Consider the following 19,458-nt stretch of genomic DNA (forward strand, 5'->3'; position numbering starts at 1 on the left):
GATTCGTTAACGCAAAGCAAAGCAGACAGACGTTCTGAATAAGAAACGCAGCCTGCTCTTCCACAAACTTCTCAACAATCCGTCCGGAGTTCTAGAAACAGGGCTCTGCGGTCCACCACCTGCTTCTTCTCCCTCCGAACTTGGCGGCACGGCAGCGGCATTCCCGCTCCGCAAGCCACTCGCGTTTCTGGTTTCAGACTCGAGGGAAGGAGCCTTAGAAAGAAGGCGCTCCACGCCTCCCACGCTGCCGGCCCCGCCGAGCCCCAGCCGAGCCCCAGCCGGCCGCTCCCAGGCCGGGCCCCACCCCCAACCGCCGCCGCGGAGGCCGGGCCGCGTTCCGGCAAGGACGCCGGGCGGGGAGGACGCGGCCGGGCGGCCCCAGCCCCCAGCCCCGGCCCCGGCCTCGGCCCCAGACCCAGAGGACGCCGCCCATCTTTCGCCCCGCAACCCCGGCCACGGCCCCCGCCCCTTCCAGTACTGCCCCGACCGGCGACCCCGGTCACCCCCCACGCTGTTGCCAGGAGCCGGGTTAGGTCCGCCGTCTGCCGGGCGCGCGCAGGGCCCTAGGCGACCTCCCCCGGCCCTCGAAACAGACTCTCACCGAGGACGGAGGCGGCTGGTGGCGGGACGCAGGGGAGGCGGGGTGACTGCCCGAATCTCCTCACAGCTCCTGCACTGCTGCGCTGGTGGTGGCGGCGTCTCCTCGCGCTTTCCTTTCTCTCCTTTCTCCGACAACAAACAGGAAATGCGTCACGCGGCGGCGGCACAGCGACGTTAACTTCCGCCCGGCCCTGACGCCGCGCATGTGCAGTTTCCACTGCCCAAAACGCGGGCCCAGCCTCGGAGGCGCCCGCCCCGCCTTCGCGAAGGTTCTCGGCTCTTCCGCCGCCCCGAAGAGGCCGGGAGACTGGGGGCGAAGGGGAGGGGAGGGGAAGCCCAGGGCGAGAGGGCGGAGCTCGGGGACGGGTCCACAGTACCGGGGAGCCCAGAGGCGCGGACGGCGCAGAGAAGGCCGAGAAGATTCCAAATGGCACTGATTGTTCTGGGCGAGAAGGAGCCCATTCTGGAAACCGCGATGTCGTCGCGCCCTTCATCTTTGGCCGGCGGCCTCCGGAGCGCGTCCGCCGCCTCTCGCCCCGCGGTCCTCCCGTGGAGCTGGGTGGCATCTCCCCACAGCGGGACGAAAGCTGGGGCGCGGGCGCGGGCGGAGAAGTCCTCGAAGGGGAGGAAAAAGAAATCAAGCGGCGGCCAGGGAAGGCAAGCGAAGGCACCGGCCCCCGCTCGTCAATTTAGGGAAGGCCTGATACCCTAAGTTCCCCGGCGAACGGGAGTGCGTGGAGACTTCGCCAGGGAATAATGATGGAAGGAAATGGAAGCAAACTGTGGCCGAAAATACCGAAGAAGCTTTTTAGATTGAATCGTGGCAGTTGTTTCCTGAAAACGGGCCGCACTTTGATCGCTGGACTTGAGGTCGTCCCCAGACTCGCGAGCCTTTCCCGCGTCCGCAGGGGTTCTGGTTCTAACCCTGGAGATTAATACCACACGCGTGCAGATGGTGACTAGCGGGAGCAGGGAACCTCAGACCCCGCGCAGTCAGACAGGCTTTCATTCCCAGTAACGAAAGGTCCTGTAGATCCAAAGCCTAAAGAGGTCAACAAGCAGTTCCGTGCATGGAGCCTGGCCTGGATCTCCCACTGTCTTCGTCTCCAGCACTCAGCCAGATGTTTGCTACTGTGTTGTCTTCGTAGCCCACCTTATCCTTTCCTTTAAGAAATAAAAATGCCAACCTGGCGTGGTGGCTCACGCCTGTAATCCCAACACTTTGGGAGGCCAAGGCAGGTGGGTTACCTGAGGTTGGGAGTTCAAGACCAGCCTGACACAAGGAGAAACCTCGTCTCTACTAAAAATGCAAAAAAAAAGTTAGCCAGGCGTGGTGGCGCATTCCTGTAATCACATCTACTCCGGAGGCTGAGGCAGAAGAATCGCTTGAACCCAGGAGGAGGCGGTTGCAGTGAGCCGAGATCATGCCATTGCACTCCAGCCTGGGCAACAAGAGCGAAACTCTCTCAAAAAAAAAAAAGAAAAAGAAAAATTCCTTTTTGTCACACCTTTCCTGAACTTCAGATCCTGTGGCATGCTGACGCTGAATTCCGGGGGCCTGCTCAGCCACCTTCTGAACAATGCTTATGAATTCGTGATCGTTTAAGCCTGGGAGATACTCAAAAGACACTTTTAACACTTGAATCACTTTTGGTTTATAATAGCTGGTTAGTAATGAAAGAGTTGGAGAAATGCCACCCCGAATTATGCCGTGTTAAGATACCAATTACTAGTTCACTGATTACCACATTAGTATGCCCTCAAACTGAGGGCACATGGGGACCTGCCAATGCAGGGAGGGGCATTCTCTGAATCCCCCGTTATGTGCGTAAAGACAGATCATCCCAAAGGAACTCAATTGTCTTGACCCCCTTCCTGGAAGTCTCATCAATAGGGAAGAATGAGCCAGTATCACCAGAGAAGAGCACCAAGGGAAGTCAGCTCCACACCCAGACAGATTTTGCCAGAGGCCACCACTTATACTTCTGAAAGCAAAAATCATTTTCTCTCCCCTGAGCTGCCTGCATCTGCCTCCCCTCTCTTCTATGAAGGGGCTATATAAGCTTCCAGATATCACTGGATTCTGGGATGCCCTAGTACATGTTATAAATTTGTATATTTTTTCTCTTACGATTCTGTCTACTGTCAGCTTAGTTCAGAGACTCAGTTATGAAACCTTCAGAGAGTACAGGAAAAATTTTCCCTCTACACCTGCCTCATTTTAGACAACTGGAACACTTGGTTAATGGCGCTAATTGTCATACTTCAAAATGAAATACTGCCTTTTTTTTTTTTTTTTTTGAGACAGGGTCTTGCTCTGTCACCCAGGCTAGAGTGCAGTGGTTCAATCATGGCTCACTGCAGCCTTAACCTCCTGAGCTGAAGCAGTCCTCCTGCCTCAGCCTCCCAAAGTGCTGGGATTACCAAGATGAGCCGCTATGCTGGGCTCATTTTTTGTGTTTCTTAAATTTTAATTGTATTACTGCATGTCATTTCTAGCAGATGATCAGTTAGCAAAGGAAAATCTGACTCGATTCTCTGTTCTTTTTTGAGACTGAGTTTCGCTCTGTCATCCATGCTGGAGTGCAATGGCACAATCTCGGGTCACTGCAATTTCCACCTCCCAGGTTTAAGTGATTCTCTTGTCTCAGCCTCTTGAGTAGCTGGGATTACAGGCATGAGCAACCATGCATGACTAATTTTTTGTATTTTTAGTAGAGATGGGGTTTCGCAATGTTGGCCAGGCTAGTCTCAAACTCATGACCTTAGGTGATTGACCCACCTCAGCCTCCCAAAGTGCTGGGATTACAGGCATGAGCCACCGAGCCCAGCCTCTGTTCTCTTTTTTTACTGGCTATATAAATGACTGTTCAAAAGGAAGAAATAATATTTTGTGTTAGTATGGGCATCTCATAATAAAACCTAAAATAATCTCAGCGAAGACTGGAATTTCAGATATGTGCACAGTTTGGCACTGTCACATGTAACCTATCTGCTTGCAGGTTAATGGAGGTTTATTTCTATCTCAGTGTGGACAGACAGTACTGTTATGGGACGTTTTACATTTCAGTAAGTCCCTGTGATTGTGAGCTAATCTTGAAATGTAGACAGCACAGACATGAATTTTACATTGCAAGTGGTAGGCTCACCACAAATAGCTTTTATTTCCCACTTCGAAAAAGAAATGTATGTGTGTGTGTATATATAAAACATATATATATATATATATGCTTATTAAAACGTGTGTCAGGCTGGTCACAGTGGTGCACACCTGTAATCCCAGCACTTTAGGAGGCTGAGGCAGGAGGATTGCTTGAACTAGGAATTCCAGACCAGCCTAGGTAACACCACAAGACCCCATTTCTACAAAAAAAAAAAAAAAAAATTCTTTTTTTCTGGCACTTTGGGAGGCTGAGGCAAGAAGATTGCTTGAGCTCAAGAGTTCGAGAGCAGCCTGGGCAACTTGGTGAAACCCCACCTGTACAAAACATAGCAAGATTAGCCAAGTGTGGTAGCACACGCCTATAGTCCCAGCTCCTCAGGAGGCTGAGTAGGAGGATCACCTCAGCCCAGGGAGGTCCAGGCTTCAGTGGAGCGCCATTGTACTCCAATTTAGGCAATACAGTGAGACCCTGTCTCAAAAATAAATACATAGAAAATTATGACCAGGCACAGTGGCTCACACCTATAACCCAGCTCTTTGGGAGGCTGAGGCGGGCAGATTACAAGGTCAGGAGTTTGAGACCACCCTGACCAACATGGTGAAACCCCATCTCTACTAAAAATACAAAAAATTAGCCCAGCATGGTGGCACATGCCTATAGTCCCAGCTACGCAGGAGGCTGAGTGAGGCAGGAGAATCGCTTGAACCTGGGAGGCAGAGGTTGCAGTGAGCAGAGATCGTGCCTCTGCACCCTAGCCTGGGTGACAGAGCAAGACTCCGTCTCAGGAAAAAAAAGAAAACAAAAAAAAAATTTTCTGTGCATGGTGGCACGCACCTATAGTCCCAGCTACTCAAGAGGCTGAGGTGGGAGGATCACTTGAGCACTTGAGACCAGTAGGTCGAGGCTGCAATGAACAGTGATCATGTCATGGCACTGCAGCCTGGGTGCCAGAGTAAAACTCTGTTTCTGAACAAATACATACATAATTTTTCAGAAGCATGTCAATGCAATAAATTTTATCATGAAATAAAGGAACCAGTACAAAACAAGGTCCCCATCCTGATGGACGTCACATAGCAGTTAGGGAGGACAGGCATAAACACCTTGGAGATTAAATGGTAATATTTAGTTAACTCTTTTGAAACGAGATCTTTCAATGACAAGGATTTATCCCAGAAAAGATTTAAATAGGAGTGAAAAGTCTTTGGAGACCGAGCACGGTGGCTCACACCTGTAATCCCAGCAATTTGGGAGGCCGAGGTGGGCGGATCCCCTGAGGTCAGGAGTTCAAGACCAGCCTGGTCAACATGGTAAAACCTGGTCTCTACTAAAAATACAAAAAGTAGCGGGGTGTGGTGGCGCATACCTGTAATCCGAGCTACTCGGGAGGCCAAGGCAGGAGGATCACTTGAACCTAGGAGGCAGAGGTTGTGGTAAGATGAGATTGCGCCATTGCACTCCAGCCTGGGCAACAATTGTGAAACTCCGTCTCAAAAAATAAAAGAAGGAAAGGAGGAGCATGGAGAATGTGGATGGATTAGGGGTAATGGCTTGCAGGGAGCCCCGGGGGTTGAGGGCAGCTGAAACATTCAAGGCCAAAAGTGGACTGAGAAGCTTCATGGGCCAGCAAGCGCAGAGGCTGCAGAGGCTACAGGGCATCTCTGCCCCTGGGCGGAGGGAAGAGGGCCCAGTTCTGACTGGGGCCAGACTGGAGGCTGAGGAGTGACCACAAGGACCTGAGGCATGGTTCCCTGTGGTGCCCGCATCCCCTGATGCCCAATAAAACTTTAGGGCTGATGACACGCTGACTTTACCCACATCAACAAGCCTCGGCTTCCCTCTCTGTAAAATAGGAAGAAGGATAGCTACAGATAGCTGCTGTACTGGTATCAGAAATAAACAGGGCAGTGTATGAGAACTGTGGTATTTCACACACATATTTATTTAATGTTTCTCTTAATGAAATCCTTGTGCTCAAACCCTCAGAGGAAAGTATGTAAATCAAAACTGTCAGCCGGGTGCGGTGGCTCACGCCTGTAATCCCAACCCTTTGGGAGGCTGAGGCGGGCGGATCACGAGGTCAGGAGATCGAGACCATCCTGGCAAACATGGTGAAGCCCCGTCTCTACCAAAAATACAAAAAATTAGCCAGGCATGGTGGCGGGTGCTTGTAGTCCCAGCTACTCAGGAGGCTGAGGCTGGAGAATGGCGTGAACCCAGAAGGCAGAGCTTGCAGTGAGCCGAGATGGTGCCACTGCACTCCAGCCTGGGCAACAGAGCAAGACTCCATCTCAAAAAAAAAAAAAAAAAACTGTCAAAGAATACCTAAGATGTGATTACCTTTGAAGAGTCCTATATGTAAGTGCTTTTACTTGTTACATTTCCTGCCATCAAAATAAATTACCCACTGCTCATTTTAGAAATGTTAGCTTAGGCCGGGCGCGGTGGCTCAAGCCTGTAATCCCAGCACTTTGGGAGGCCGAGACGGGCAGATCACGAGGTCAGGAGATCGAGACCATCCTGGCTAACACAATGAAACCCCGTCTCCACTAAAAATACAAAAAAATTAGCCGGGCGTGGTGGCGGCGCCTGTAGTCCCAGCTACTCGGGAGGCTGAGGCAGGAGAATGGCGGGAACCCGGGAGGCGGAGCTTGCAGTGAGCTGAGATCGCGCCACTGCACTCCAGCCTGGGCGACAGAGCGAGACTCCGCCTCAAAAAAAAAAAAAAAAAAAAAAAGAAATGTTAGCTTAAAAAAAGAGAAATATTAGCTTAATTCCTGATGATTCAAACACACTAAACAGGAACTTTCTCATGCCTATAATCTCAGCACTTTGGAAAACTGAGGTGGGAGGATGACTTGAGGCCAGCAGTAAAGAACTTTCACTGTATTACAGAATTATTCACATATATTCTTAGAAATCACTTTATCTTATCATCATCAAGATATATTGCTAAGAAAGAAAAAAAGGCAAGGTTTAAAACATTAGAACAGTGTGTGTAGTAAAGAGAGAAAGAAAAAGAACACGCGTTTGTATAAGAAACTCTGCAATTACACTTAAGACATTGGGGAGTGGCGCAGAAAATACAGAGAAGAAGGGGCTGAGGGTAAAATGATATTCACTGAATACATTTTAAACTATATGAATATATTGCCTGTTAAACATATATATGCTTAATAAAAAATATCAAAATGGGTATATATGTTTAATATGTTTTTTAAATATATGTTTAATAAAAATATCAAAATATATATGTTTAATAGACATAAACATATTTTTTTTTTTTTGGAGTGGAAGTCTTGCTCCATCATCCAGGCTGGAGGGAAGTGGCATGATCTTAGCTCACTGTTACCTCTGCCTCTGGGGTTCAAGCAAGTATAAGCAATACTGCCATCTCAGCCTCCCAAACAGCTGGGATTACAAGCATGCACCACCACACCTGGCTAATGTTTGTATTTTCAGTAGAGGCAGGGTTTAACCGTGTTGGTCAGGCTGGTCTCAAACTCCTGACCTCAAGTGATCCACCTGCCTCAGCCTCCCAAAGTGCTGGGATTACAGGCGTAAGCTACTACACTCGGCCTGTTCTATTCTTTTAACTTTTCTTTGGCTTTAAAATTATTTTGGCAGGTTCGGTGGCTCACACCAGCACTTTGGGAGGCCTAAGTGGGCAGATCACAAGGTCAGGAGTTTGAGACCAGTCTGGCCAACATAGTGAAACCCCATCTCTACTAAAAATACAAAAAATTAGCCAGGTGTGGTGGTGTGCACCTGTAATCCCAGCTACTCGGGAGGCTGAAGCAGGAGAATCTTGTGAACCTGGGAGGCGGAGGTTGCAGTGAGCCGAGATTGTGCCATTGCACTCCACGCCAGCCTGGGCGACAGTGTGAGACTCTGTCTCAAAAAAAAAAAAAAAAAAAAAAAAAAAAATTGTTTTTAGGCAGGGTGCGGTGGCTCACGCCTGTAATCCCAGCACTTTGGGAAGCTGAGGTGGGTGGATCAATTGAGGTCAGGAGTTCGAGACCAGCCTGGCCAACGTAGGGAAACCCTGTCTCTACTAAAAATACAAAAATTAGCCAGTCGTGGTAGTGCACGCCTGTAATCCCAGCTACTTGGGAGGCTGAGGCAGGAAAATTGCTTAAACCTGGTGGGTGGAAGTTGCAGTGAACAGAGATGACGCCACTGCACTCCAGCCTGGGTGACAGAGCGAGACTCTGTCTCAAAAAAACAAACAAACAATAAGAAACAAACAAAACTTTTTTTTAAGTTGCAGAGGTGGGGGATGGGCATAAGAGCAGAAAACTGTTAGGGGTTAGTCCTGAGAAGCAGAGAAGGAAAGAGGAATTTTTTTTTTTTTTTCTGAGACAGAGTCTCACCCTGTCACGCAGGCTGGAGTACAGTGGCGCAATCTCAGCTCACTGCATCCTCTACCTCCTGGGTTCAAGTGATTCTGATTCTCCTTTCTCAGCCTCTTGAGTAGCTGGGACTACAGGCGTGTGTGCTACCACGCCTGGCTAATTTTTTTGTATCTCTAGTATCTTTAGTTTCACCATGTTGGTCAGGCTGGTCTCGAACTCCTGACCTTGTGATCCGCCCACCTCGGCTTCCCAAAGTGCTGGGATTACAGGTATGAGCCACCGCACCTGGCTGGGAACAGGAATTTTCACACATTGTCCTTTATACTTCTTGTTTGAACCTCATGCCATGGGAATGTATTCACATATAGAATAAATAGACCAAGAGGAGATGTGGAGTAGAAAGGGTGAGACAGAAGCACTTGGCGCTGCGTCTCCACCTCTGGGGTTCAAGCGGGTATACGCAATACTGCCACCTCAGCCTCCCAAATAGCTGGGATTACAAGCATGCACCACCACGCCTGGCTGATTTTTGCATTTTCAATAGAGGCAGGGTTTAACCATGTTGGTCAGGCTGGTCAGCACTGGTCAGCACTCCCCGAAGGCTGGCCGCTGGTGGTGCCAGGTCCCGACTGTGGCAGGAAGGATAGTTGTGTCTGCGTGGCCTTGAAAGTGTGTCAGGCGGGTTTTCATTGGCAGCCGATGAGCAGCCTCCCACTGCCTCAGGACACTGGATCAAGGATAAGTCAGGCTTCTGTAGAGAAGCCATGAGTTTGCTTCTCAGCCTTGCATCCTCTGATTTCTTCACAGATGGGCATGTCTCACTTGAGTAGGGGAATTAGATACGAAACAGCACTTCAACAAATTCAGCTAATGTGGGCAAGTCCAGCTCCCACACATCCATGACACCGGTTCCATGTAAACTCTCTGTGGCAATAAGCTCCCCATTCCACCTTCCAGGAAACGTGTGAGCTCCTGACAATAAGTAAGCACAGGGTCCGTGTCCCAGAGGAATCCACAGGAGACTCTGTGTGCTCAGCAGACCTGCACACCATCAGAGAGAAAAAGAATACTGATGATGGGTGACATTCACAGATCAAGTCACAATTTAATTTCGTGCTAATTCTGTGAAGTCTTCTATATTCGCCATATACCATTCAGCATTACTTTAGAATAGCTGTGAAAAGAAACTACATACCGAGATCTAGAAACAAAAGAACAAGTTTAATGCCAAAAATTATTTGTAGGTTCTTATTAATCCCAATTGCTTTTTTATTTTATTTATTATTTATTTATTTTGAGACAGAGTCTCACTGCGTCGCCCAGGCTGGAGTGCAGTGGCGTGATCTCACCTCACTGCAACCTCCGACTCCCAGGTTAAAGCGACTCCTCTGCCTCAGCCTCCAGAGCCACTGCACCCAGTCAATAAATAAGCTTTAAATAATGAATCCCAGGGTTCTAGCGGGTGCCTTACAGAGCCCTCTGAAGCAATGACTGACCCCAGGCGTGGCAAGGCTTGTCACCATCGTCACTGTGCTCACTTCAGAACAGGCATCACTCCTTCAGCCTGGCCAACGTGGTGAAACCTTCTCTCTATTAAAAATACAGAAATTAGCTGGGCGTAGTGGCACACACCTGTAAACCCAGCACTTTGGGAGGCTGAGGCAGGTGGATCACCTGGGGTCAGGATTTCGAGACCAGCCCGGCTAACACAGCAAAATCTCAGCTTTACTCAAAATACAAGACTTAGCTGGGGCCGGGCACAGTGGCTCACACCTGTAATCCCAGCACTTTGGGAGGCTGAGGCGGGCTGATCACGAGGTCAGTAGATCAAGACCATCCTGGCTAATATGGTAAAACCCCATTTCTACTAAAAATACAAAGGTGGCAGGTGCCTATAATCCCAGCTACTCAGGAGGCTGAGGCAGGGGAATTGCTTGAACCCAGGAGGCAGAGGTTGCAATGAGCCAAGATCGCACTACTGTGCCACTGTACGCCAGCCTGGGTGACAGAGCGAGACTCCGTCTCAAAAAAATCAAACAAACAAAACTTACCTGGGTGTGGTGGCAATTCCAACTACTTGGGAGGCTGAGGCAGGAGAATCACTTGAATCTGGGAGGCAGAGGTTGCAATGAGCTGAGGTCGCACCACTGCCCTCCAGCCTGGGCAACAGAGCAAGACTCCGTCTCAAAAAAAAAAAAAAAAGCCATCATCCGGTTCCCCAACCCCAAAGGAAGGAGACAGAAGAAAATCTTTTTGCCTGGCACAGTGACTCATGCCTGTAATCCCAGCACTTTGGGAGGCCGAGGTGGGTGGATCACGAGGTCAGGAGATTGAGACCGTCCTGGCTAACATGGTGAAACCCCGTCTCTACTAAAAATACAAAAAATTAGCCGGGCGTGGTGGCGGGCACCTGTAGTCTCACCTCCTCGGGAGGCTGAGGCAGGAGAATGGTATGAACCCGGAAGGTGGAGCTTGCAGTGAGCCGAGATCGCGCCACTGCACTCCAGCCTGGACGACAGAGCAAGACTCCGTCTCAAAAAAAAAAAAAAAAGAAGAAAATCTTTCCTTTTTTTTGGGACAAGGTCTCACTTTGCCCAGGCTGAGGTGCAGTCGCACAACCACAGCTCACTGTAGCCTTGACCTCCCAGGCTCCAGCAATCCTCCCACCTCAGCCTCCCGAGTAGCTGGATAAGCCTGGCTAAATTTTTTATGTTTTTTGTAGAGACATGGTCTCACTTTGTTGCCTAAACTCGTGTTGAACTCCTGGGCTCAATCAATCCACCCGCCTCAGCCTCCCAAAATGTTGGGACCACAGGCGTGAGCCACTGTACCCAGCAAGAAAAGCTTAAAATCAAACTGAAAGGCTGTCTCTCCCCAAGCCAACCGCACCCCGCCCCACGTGACAATCAGCCGAACACTGAATAGCTGAAGTTCCAGATTGTGGGTAGGGGATCTGCGGTGTACGCCACGGGACAAATTGACCTCGTTTTGTTTTGTTTGTTTGTTTTTCTCCTGCCTCAGCCTCCCGAGTAGCTGGAACTACAGGTGCCCGCCACCATGCCCGGCTAATTTTTTTGAAATTTTTTTAGTAGAGACGGGGTTTCACCGTGTTGGCCAGGACGGTCTCAATCTCCTGACCTCGTGATCTGCCCGTCTCAGCCTCCCGAAGTGTTGGGATTACAGGCGTGAGCCACCACACCTGGCCTTGACCTCGTTTTCTTTGAATGAACATTAACAAACAGGGTAAGAGAAATTCAATGACCAGTAAAAACATTCATTGGCATCTCTGCTTCCATTGACCCACCATTGCCACACAGGACCCTGTATGGGTGTCTTCCTAGAGAAAGGCACTCCAGGAACTTCTATTTGGTAACCCTTCACTGGGGACATACACATTGGTTTCTGATGTTCACAGAGATTGCTTCATTTGTTTTTCGTTTGCTTCTGCTCACTGGGCACTTCTCTAATGAGTGCTTGTTCACTTCACATCATTACGGTTTATCCACTCTCCTTCAACCGCGGGACTCCTCCAAATCACCATGCTTCATGTGTTTCTATTACTATATGTTGTTCTCATGTTCTCATAATGCAAGGACATCAAATCTAGACATCTATACAAAACGATGGACACATTACAACGAAACTCAGGGTTAAGCCCTGCCTGGTACTTGAGAGAACCTAGTTAGAATCATATGTGGTTGTACTTGAGACCTCAACTGTAGGAAAGAGTTCACTGAGGATAGCGGGGGTTGTTGCCTCTTTAAATTTTTAAGCATGGCTACTCTGGGTGTGCTGCCTATGGGTTAGCCCTGCTTTACAAGGAGCAGTCAAAAAAATTTTTTTTTTTTTTTTTTTCAGACGGAGTCTCGCTCTGTCACCCAGGCTGGAGTGCAGTGGCGTGATCTCGGCTCACTGCAAGCTCCGCCTCCCGGGTTCACGCCATTCTCCTGCCTCAGCCTCCCGAGTAGCTGGGACTACAGGCGCCCACAACCGCGCCCGGCTAATTTTTTGTATTTTTAGTAGAGACGGGGTTTCACCGTGGTCTCGATCTCCTGACCTTGTGATCCGCCCGCCTCGGCCTCCCAAAGTGCTGGGATTACAGGCGTGAGCCACCGCGCCCGGCCTTTTTTTTTTTTTTTTTTTTTTTTTTTTTTTTTTTTTTGAGGCGGAGTCTCGCTGTGTCGCCCAGGCTGGAGTGCAGTGGCACGATCTCGGCTCACTGCAAGCTCCGCCTCCCGGGTTCCCGCCATTCTCCGGCCTCAGCCTCCCGAGTAGCTGGGACTACAGGCGCCGCCACCACGCCCGGCTAATTTTTTTGTATTTTTAGTGGAGACGGGGTTTCATTGTGTTAGCCAGGATGGTCTCGATCTCCTGACCTCGTGATCCGCCCGTCTCGGCCTCCCAAAGTGCTGGGATTACAGGCTTGAGCCACCGCGCCCGGCCAAAAAAATTTTTTTTAAAGAAAAAAAGAAATTAAAAAGAAAACTTAGCTGGGCACAGTGGCTCACACCTGTAATCCCAGCACTTTGGGAGCCTAAGGTGGTCGGATCACCTGAGGTCAGGAGTTCGAGACTAGCCTAGCCAACATGGTGAAACCCCATCTCTACTAAAATTACAAAAATTAGCTGAGCTTAGTGGCAGGTGCCTGTAATTCCAGCGACTGGGGAGGCTGAAGCAGGAGAATCACTTGAACCCGGGAGGCGGAGATTGCAGTGAGCCGGGATCACGCCATTGCACTCCAGCCTAGGCGACAAGAGTAAGACTCCGTCTCAAAAAAAAAAAAAAAAAAAAGGCCGGGCGCGGTGGCTTAAGCCTGTAATCCCAGCACTTTGGGAGGCCGAGTCGGGCGGATCACGAGGTCAGGAGATCGAGACCATCCTGGCTAACACGGTGAAACCCCGTCTCTACTAAAAAATACAAAAAACTAGCCGGGAGAGGTGGCGGGCGCCTGTAGTCCCAGCTACTCGGGAGGCTGAGACAGGAGAATGGCGTAAACCCGGGAGGCGGAGCTTGCAGTGAGCCGAGATCGCGCCACTGCACTCCAGCCTGGGTGACAGAGCCAGACTCCGTCTCAAAAAAAAAAAAAAAAAAAAATTTAGGCATAATTTTCTTATCTCCAGTTTGAAGACGTTTAGGAAAATTCCCTAATCTCTCCAAGGCTCATTTGTCCCATATGTCAAATTGGAATATTAAGAGTATCTCGGCCAGGCGCAGTGGCTCACCCCTGTAATCCCAGCACTTTGGGAGGCCGATGGGGGTGGATCACTTGAGGTCAGGAGTTCAAGACCAGCCTGCCAATATGGTGAAACCCCATCTCCACTAAAAATACAAAAATTAGCTGGGTGTGGTGGTAGGCACCTGTAATCCCATCCATTCGGGAGGCCGAAGCAGGAGTACTGCATGAACCTGGGAGGTAGAGGTTGCAGTGAGACAAGATCACGCCATTGCACTCCAGCCTGGGCAACAAGAGCAAAACTCCATCTCAAAACAAAACAAAACAAGTATCTCTATAGATTTCTAATAGAGAAGCCAGGTGCGGTGGCTCACGCCTCTAATCCTTGCACTTTGGGAGGCCAAGGCAGGCGGGTTGCCTGAGCTCAGGAGTTCGAGACCATCCTGGGCAACATGGTGAAACCCCATCTCTACTAAAATACAAAAAAAAAAAAAAAAAAAAAAAAAAAAATCCAATAGAGAAAGCAATGAAACACTATGACCAAGTGGGTTCCCTCTAATAATAAACTAATAGTACTCTCTAGTAGTCATCCATTTTATTTTATTTATTTTATTTTTTTTGTTGTTTTTGTTTTGTTTTGTTTTTTGAGACGGAGTCTCGCTCTGTCGCCCAGGCTGGAGTGCAGTGGCGCGATCTCGGCTCACTGCAAGCTCCGCCTCCTGGGTTTACGCCATTCTCCTGCCTCAGCCTCCTGAGTAGCTGGGACTACAGGCGCCCGCCACCGCGCCCGGCTAATTTTTTGTATTTTTAGTAGAGACGGGGTTTCACCGTGGTCTCGATCTCCTGACCTTGTGATCCGCCCGCCTCGGCCTCCCAAAGTGCTGGGATTACAGGCGTGAGCCACCGCGCCCGGCCCATCCATTTTAAATAATAAATAAATTTTAAAAGGAAGAAAAAGAGTATCTTGGGGAACAACAGCATGGGGCTTACGTGAGAGAAAAGAATGAGAGGAGGGACAGCTTCAGAAAAAAAACAAATGTTGGAGGCTGGCGCGGCGGCTCACGCCTGTAATCCCAGCACTTTGGGAGGCCGAGGCAGGTGGATCACATGAAGTGAGACTAACCTGGCCAACATGGTGAAACTTGTGTCTACTAAAAACACAAACATTAGCCAGGCATGGTGGTGGGTGCCTGTATCTCAGCTACTTGGGAGGCTAAGGTAGGAAAATCGCTTGAACCCAGGAGGCAGAGGTTGAAGTAAGCCGAGATTGCACTACTGTACTCCAGTCTGGGCAACAGAGTGAGATTCTGTCTCAGAATAAAAATAAAAGAAAAGAAAAATTGGTTGGGCATGATGGCACGTGACTGTAGTCTCAGCAACTAGGGAGGCTGAAGTGGGAGGATAACTTGAGTCTGGAAGGTCAAGGCTGCAGTGAACTGAGATCACACCACTCTACTCCATCCTGGGTGACAGAGTGAGACCCTATCTCAAAAACAAAACAAACGAAAAAGTTCAGCTGGGACCAACACTGAAGCCCCAGGAGGCTTCCAGTTAGTTTTACAGACACCGTCCCTTTCTTTTTTTTTTTTTTTTTTTTTTTTTTTTTTTGACACCGTCCCTTTCAACGGAGCTGAGCCTTAAGACCTGTCATCTGCCCTAGAAACATGTTGAATCTGTGTTAGTGCTTCAAATTCAGGTTTAATAAAATATTTACTGTTTTCAAATTATAATGTTCAATTATAATCAATTTGATTGAAATAATATTTTCATTTGTATTTATTTTTAAAAAATATATTTTTTACACTCAGTCTATGTTGCCCAGGCTAGAATGAAGTGCGTGATCACTGCTCTCTGCAGCCTCCATCTCCCCAGCTCAAGGGATCCTCCCACCTCAGCTTCCTGAGGAGCTAGGACAATAGTCATGTGCCTGTTTTTGTTTTTTTATTTATTTATTGAGACAGAATCTCGCTCTGTCACCCAGGCTGGAGTACAGTGGCATGATCTCAGCCCCCTATAACCTCCACCTCCTGGGTTCAAGTGATTCTCCTGCCTCAGCCTCCGAAGTAGCTAGGATTATAGGCACACGCCACCACGCCCAGCTAATTTTTATATTTTTAGTAGAGACGGGGTTTCTCCATGTTGGCCAGGGTGGTCTCGAACTCCTGACTTCAGGTGATCCACAAGCCTCGGCCTCCCAAAGTGCTGGGATTACAGACATGAGCCACCACACCCGGCCAAATTTCTATTGAAGAGATATTCCCTACCCTTCCCAGAACAAAGCATGTGACCAAATCAAATCATGATTTTGATATAAAGTAATACATGTTTGAACTCTTTTTTTATTTTTTGAGAAGGAGTCTAGCTCTGTTGCCCAGGCTGGAATGCAGTGGCGTGATCTCGGCTCACTGCAAGCTCTGCCTCCCGGGTTCACACCATTCTCCTGCCTCAGTCTCCCAAGTAGCTGGGACTACAGGTGCCAGCCACCACACCCGGCTAATTTTTTTTGTATTTTTGGTAGAGACTGGGTTTCACTGTAGCCAGGATGGTCTCGATCTCCTGACCTCATGATCCGTCCGCCTTGGCCTACCAAAGTGCTGGTATTACAGGCGTGAACCACTGCGCCCGGCCATGTTTGAGCCCCTGACCTTGCTAATGGCTTTCTATTTTATCAGTTAAAACTTAGTTGCTCATAACTGAAATTAATTCTGTATTTATTTTATTTTATTTTTTGAGATGGAGTCTCACTCTGTCACCAGACTGGAGTGCAGTGGCTCCATCTCAGCTCACTGCAACCTCCTCCCAAATTCAAGCAATTTTCCTGCCTCAGCCTCCTGAGTAGCTGGGACTACGGGCATGCATCACCACGCCCAGCTAAGTTTTGTATTTTTAGTAGAGACAGGGTTTCACCATGTTATTCAGATGGTCTCGATCTCTTGACCTCATGATCTGCCCGCCTCGGCCTCCCAAAGTGCTAGGATTACAGGCATGAGTCACCGCACCCGGCCTAATTCTGAATTTTGTATGTTTTACAAGTTGGCATTCACTGTGATTTCAATATCATTCACAGCAGTAATAAGAATAACAAGTGTATAAGGGCTGCCATAAAAAATGCAAGAGTTTTATTTTAAAAATTGTATTTCTGCTGGATGCAGGGGCTCATCGCTATAATCCCAGCACTGTGGAAAACCAAGACGGGAGGATAGCTTAAGCTCAGGAGTTCAAGACCAGGCTGAGTAACATAGTGAGACCCCTTTTCTACCAAACTTTTGAAAATTAGTCAGGTGGCCCAGCACAGTGGCTCATGCCTGTAATCCCAGCACTTTGGGAGGCCGAGGCGGGTGGACCACAAGGTCAAAAGTTCAAGACCAGGCTGGCCAAGATGGTGAAACACCGCCTACACTAAAAATACAAAAATTAGCCGGGCACGGTAGCAGGTACCTGTAATCCCAGCTACTAGGGAGGCTGAGGTCGGAGAATCGCTTGAACCCGGGGGTCAGAGGTTGCAGTGAGCCAAGATCACAACACTGCCCTCCAGCCTGGGCGACAGAGTGAGATTCCATCTCAAAAAAAAAGAAAAAAAAAGAAAAAACAAAAGAAAATTCATAAATTAGATCTCTTCAAAAATAAACACTTTTGCTTTTCTTTTTTTTTTTTTTTTGAGACGGCGTCTCGCTCTGCCGCCCAGGCTGGAGTGCAGTGGCCGGATCTCAGCTCACTGCAAGCTCCGCCTCCCGGGTTCACACCATTCTCCTACCTCAGCCTCCCGAGTAGTTGGGACTACAGGCGCCCGCCACCTCGCCCGGCTAGTTTTTTGTATTTTTTAGTAGAGACGGGGTTTCACCATGTTAGCCAGGATGGTCTTGATCTCCTGACCTCGTGATCCGCCCATCTCGGCCTCCCAAAGTGCTGGGATTACAGGCTTGAGCCACCGCGCCCGGCCAACACTTTTGCTTTTCAAAAACCAGTTATAAAAATGAAAAAGTCAGGCTCTGAGTCCCGTGTTCTGGGCTCAGAACACTGCAGTGGCTTACACCTGTAGTTCCAGCTACTTGAGGGGCTGAGGCAATGGGATTACTCAGCATAGGAGTTTGAGACCAGCCTTGGCAACAACAACAAAAAAGACAAGCCCAGGCTGGGCGTGGTGGTTCAAATTTGTAATCCCAACACTTTGGGAGGCCAAGGCGGGCAGATCGAGGTCAGGAGTTTGACACCAGCCTGATCAACATGTTGAAACCCCGTCTCTACTAAAAATACAAAAACAATTAGCCAGGTGTGGCAGCATGCGCTTGTAATCCCAGCTACTCAGGAGGCTGAGGCAGGAGAATCGCTTGAACCCAGGAAACGGAAGTTGCAGTGAGCTGAAATGGCGCCACTGCACTCCAGCCTGGGCGACAGAGCAAGACTCCGTCTCGAAGACAAGCCCAAGGCCAGGCAGGGTGGCTTATGCCTGTCATCCCAGCACTTTAGGAGGCCAAGGCAGGAGGATCAGGACTTGAGGTCAGGAGTTCACAACCAGCCTGGCCAACATGGTGAAACCCTGTCTCTACTGAAAATACAAACATTAACCAGGTGTTGTGGTGTTTGCCTTTAATCCCAGCTACTCGGGAGGCTGAGGTATGAGAATCACTTGAATCCTAAGGTGGAGGTTGCAGTGAGCTGGGATCGAGCCACTGCACTCCAGCCCGGGCTACAGAGCAAGTCTCTGCCTCAAAAAAAACAAAACAAAACAAAGACAAGCCCTAGACAGAGCTGGAGCCAGGATGAAATCCTAGGGGTGACCTTCCAGGCCCAATCATAGCTCAGGATGAGATCCTGGGGTGACCTTCCAGGCCCAATCATAGCTCAGGATGAGATCCTAGGGGTGACCTTCCAGGCCAACCATAGCTCAGGATGAGGTCCTAGGGGTGACCTTCCAGGCCAACCATAGCTCCGTGCATAACCTATGCCACTCGTGGCCTCTCTCCCAGGACATGTAGTCCCCGCTTATAAACTGCCCCTACCAGTAGCCTTCAGGTCCCTGCCCGAGTTCTAAAAGGCCATCAGGGTGAGCAGACACGGGGGAGGTTTACAGAGGAAGTGGGTGTTTGCAATAATTTTCATCAAAGCTTCTCCAAATGGGAGGGGCTGCCTCAAGGAGTAATTACAACCCCATTACTAGAGGCGTCAAACCCAGAGCAGGCTAATCTCTTATGCTATTGGAGAGGAAATTCAAACCATGAGGGCTAAACCAGGAGTACTAGACGTCCTGCCAATTCAAAACTCTGGTGCCGGTGACAATGGTGTGCTCAAAGAAGTCAGGGTGCAGAGGACCTGGCTCCCTTTCCTTCCAGTCATCTCTGCATCTCTTTGTATTTTTTGTTTGTTTGTTTTGAGACAGAGTTTCCCTCTTGTTGCCCAGGCTGCAGTGCAATGATGCAATCTTGGCTCACTGCAAACTCCGCCTCCCAGCCTCCAGAGTAGCTGGGATTACAGGCATGCACCACCACGCCCGGGTGATTTTGTATTTTTAGTAGAGATGGGGTTTCTCCATGTTGGTCAGGCTGGTCTCGAACTCCCAACCTCAGGTGATCCGCCCGCCTCAGCCTCAGAAAGTGCTAAAACTACAGGTGTGAGCCCCCACGCCCAGCCATCTCTCTCTTTTTATAATTTAATAAAGATTTTTTTTTCTGCTGGGCGCAGTGGCTCACACCTATAATCCCAGAACTGTTGCCTGTCACCCAGGCTGGAGTGCAGTGGCAGGACCTTGGCTCACTGCAACCTCCACCTCCTGGGTTCAAGTGATTCTTCTGCCTCAGCCTCCTGAGTAACTGGGATTAAAGGCACCCGCCACCACACCTGGCTAATTTTTGTGTTTTTATTAGAGACAGCCTTTCACCATGTTGGCATGGCTGGTCTCCAACTCCTGACTTCAGGTGATTCACCCGCCTCAGCCTCCCAAAGTGCTGGGATTACCACGGTGCCCAGGCGGGACATGGGATTTTAATAAAAGTCCTAAGAGAATGTAAAGTCCCTAAATAGTCCCTTTCATTTTCTTCCATGGGCCATAAATTGAGTCAGTTCCGTAATGAGGCTGGACTGGCAAAGAAGCAGGCAGATTTCCAGCAGGAAGGGTTCTCGGACGGTACCAGATCCAGAGGCCTCATCTGCCAGAGAGGAAACAGGTTGA

At 49.2% G+C, this 19,458-nt stretch overlaps 2 protein-coding genes across 3 annotated transcripts in view; both read right to left on the minus strand.

Annotated features, from left to right (window-relative positions):
* The window catches only part of DNAJB6 (DnaJ heat shock protein family (Hsp40) member B6), an 84,793-nt gene extending 84,057 nt beyond the window's left edge, over nucleotides 1–736 (minus strand). For both annotated transcript variants that reach the window (XM_050785729.1, XM_050785728.1), the window contains exon 1: nucleotides 602–736. The gene's annotated coding sequence lies outside the window, so the exon portion shown is untranslated. The remainder of the gene's footprint in view (nucleotides 1–601) is intronic.
* The window catches only part of UBE3C (ubiquitin protein ligase E3C), a 542,607-nt gene that overhangs the window by 327,073 nt on the left and 196,076 nt on the right, over nucleotides 1–19,458 (minus strand). The window lies entirely within an intron of this gene.

This window comes from Macaca thibetana, chromosome 3, assembly GCF_024542745.1.
Source record: "Macaca thibetana thibetana isolate TM-01 chromosome 3, ASM2454274v1, whole genome shotgun sequence".
Classification (NCBI taxonomy): Eukaryota; Metazoa; Chordata; class Mammalia; order Primates; family Cercopithecidae; genus Macaca; species Macaca thibetana.